This window comes from Pithys albifrons, chromosome 20, assembly GCF_047495875.1.
Source record: "Pithys albifrons albifrons isolate INPA30051 chromosome 20, PitAlb_v1, whole genome shotgun sequence".
Taxonomy (NCBI): Eukaryota; Metazoa; Chordata; class Aves; order Passeriformes; family Thamnophilidae; genus Pithys; species Pithys albifrons.
This window is the reverse complement of record NC_092477.1, coordinates 1,702,807-1,705,647: the sequence shown is the minus strand read 5'-3', so window position 1 is coordinate 1,705,647 and position 2,841 is coordinate 1,702,807.

Here is a 2,841-nt window from a genome sequence, read left to right as displayed (position 1 = left end):
TGTCTTGTCTTTTAGCTGAGCCTGTTGGTCCAACGGATTTCTGCCTAGCTCTTATTGGGACATGGAATCTCTGCAAAATGTGGATTTACTGTCCTTGGCCTTTAAACCTGAAGTTCAGATTGTTCAGCTCTCACTCCCCTTGAAAACAAGTGCTTGTTTCAGACCCCTGTATCACATGTGAAATGGCACAAACTGAAGAATCTGAACAAATATCATCTATTCCTGTTCTTTTGCAAAGGTCATTTTATTTATTTTTACTTTCTTAACAAACTGTTGTGTCAGGTCAGTCTCTGAGCTCCACAGCCCATCTCTGTTCCATGATGTGCTCCCCCAGCACAACAGAAACTCAAAAGTTTCCCTTTGAGCACTCTATGGCTCCTTGTTCCAAAGCCTGAACTGCCTGGTCCATAACCCACTCTGGTGTGTCACTGTACTGAGATGCTCCTGGCTTAAACGGAATGTCATGGAAAGGCCACCACTGAGCTAGGGAATCTGTCCTTCTGCACAAAGAGCTGCTGTGGTTTCTCTCCAAGAGCTTGAGTGCCTACCTAATTAAAATAAAACAACCCTTACCTCACCTGCCTCTACTGTTCCCTTGGGCTTTCGCTGAGGAACAGAGCTGGGCACTGGCAGAGCCATGGAGAGCTGCATGGCTGTAGGATGTGGGAGTCTCACACTTGGGGCTTTGAGCCACAGATTAGGAAAAAAAACCCCAGACCTGCTTGCTCAAAGAAAATTGAGCAGATGGGTGGGGCACAGTTAGCATCTAATCCTTGAACTTCTGAAGGCTGAATTCTCATTGCAGGTCTTAGAAAGTGCCAGTTTTGCAAAGTCCCTGGTGTTGGCTGAGAGACCCCTCCTGTTTCACTGGATTTCCCAGTAACAGGATTTTCAGTATGCCATGCCAAGTTCAAGTACAGCTGTACTTATTGCTCCAAATATTAGACAAAGAGCAACATCTTGTTTCCAGTTCCATACCAGTGTGATGTTGGCAGTGATGAGGGATGAAAACAGGAAAGGTTTTTGCAGTAACACATTTACAGTTTTGTGAATTTCTCCTGCACTTTGAGACTTCCCTTCAGTTGTGTGCTCCTAGAAATAGCCCTACAGGGAATTCAGCTCCTGATTTTGTGCCATACTCAGTATCTTTAACAAGACCAGTAAAACTGACAGGACAATGTAGCTTCATGAAGCTTGTTGCTTCAACAGAAGATTTAAGATTTTTCTGACTTTGGGTTCGTTAAGAAAGGCTTTGGGTTTTTGTCTGTGAAATATTGCTGGAGATGGCTGTCCAAGCGTGGAGGCCTCAGCTTTTGCTGAAATCTAATCCTGAGTTCCTATTGGTACGTGATGATAGAACAAATGAGCCTTTTTTCAACAACCCAGTGGGTTCTTGAGCACAGGGGAGAGGCTGCAGCCATGGTCTGGTCTGGGTCACTCCCTGCTGGCACATATTTTCCTTTTGCAGCTCTGAAGTTCAGCCAGGAGCAGCATTCCCATGATGCTCAAGAGTGGTGACTGCTGTTCTGTGGCTGTTCCTCCTCACAACCAGGGATTTCCACGTACATCCCATGCTTGCTTGCCCAAGGCTTCAAAACATGGATGTTGGTAGCACTGGCTTCAGACTTCTGCCGTGGTTTCTTTTATAGCACTGCTCATCTGTCCTGAAGTCCATGTGTATGTTTATCTCTTTGCCGTAGTGTCTGAAAGCCTTTTGTTCATCCATTTATATCAATCAATGCATGTCCCTCACACTCTGTGGATTCCTTTGGGGCAAGAACTATCTGTAACAGGAAAATAGGAGCTCAGAGTGGTCCAGTACAGGGGATTAAAAAATTGTCCTTCTGGAAGGTCAGCCAACATCTGGGCATCCTTTCCCTCCAAAGCACAAACCCAACTGTGGCCACAGGAGTGACTTGCAGTGATTTCCCAAAAGCCTCTCCCTGAACCTGGCTGTGTTCATGCACTGCTGGGCTGTCACTGGGTGACTGCTTGTGGGAGTGAAGGGCACTGTTTGTTAGAAGAACAACACACGAAAGATGGAATCCTTTCTGCTTTTTTTTAAAAATGTCCTAATCCTGAATAATGCCTGTGGTACAGCAAATCTGAATTGGAGAATGTTAAGGGCTATGAGCCTGGAGGGATGAACATGAGTCCGGCACCTCAGTAAGGCTGGATGTGACAGCCTTGTCTAAGCCACAGTTTGAGCAACAAACACAAAGCCTGACTTGAGCAGGAGCAGAAGGGACAGTGGCAGGCTCATGCAGGTTTTCATCTGCATGAACAGAGGAGTTGGGTCTTCCTGAGAATGTAGTACCACCGGCAATCTTACAGCAGCTTTCTCAGGGACTAGGTTGACTAACTGGGTCTTCTACGTTCTTTCATTTGCATGTATTGGAAATAGCTGATAAATGGTTCCTGCTCTCTCCAGCATTCCTGGGGGTGGGGTGGGCAGGCACAAGCCTTTTGTTCTTAAGGGCTGGGCAAAGGTATGTAGGTCCTATCTCAGCACTCAAACATTGTGAAATACCAGCAGCAGCTCTGGGAACCAGCCCTCTGTGACCAGAGAGGACCCAGCACTGCAAACACTGACACAAAGCCTATTTGAGCAGTGTCAGAATGCTGAGGCACTGCTGTGACTACTGCACAAGAGATGGAAATCTTTGGGGACCCAGGAGGCCTCTCTACAAAGTCTTAAAATCACTGTAAATGGATCAACTGAGGCAGCCAGTTGATTACGATAGTTTAATATTTTTGCAATTATGGTAGTAATTATTGGTGGATAGTCATTCCAGTAGGTAGGAATCCACGTTTCTGTGCAAAGATGAGTTACTGTGTTAC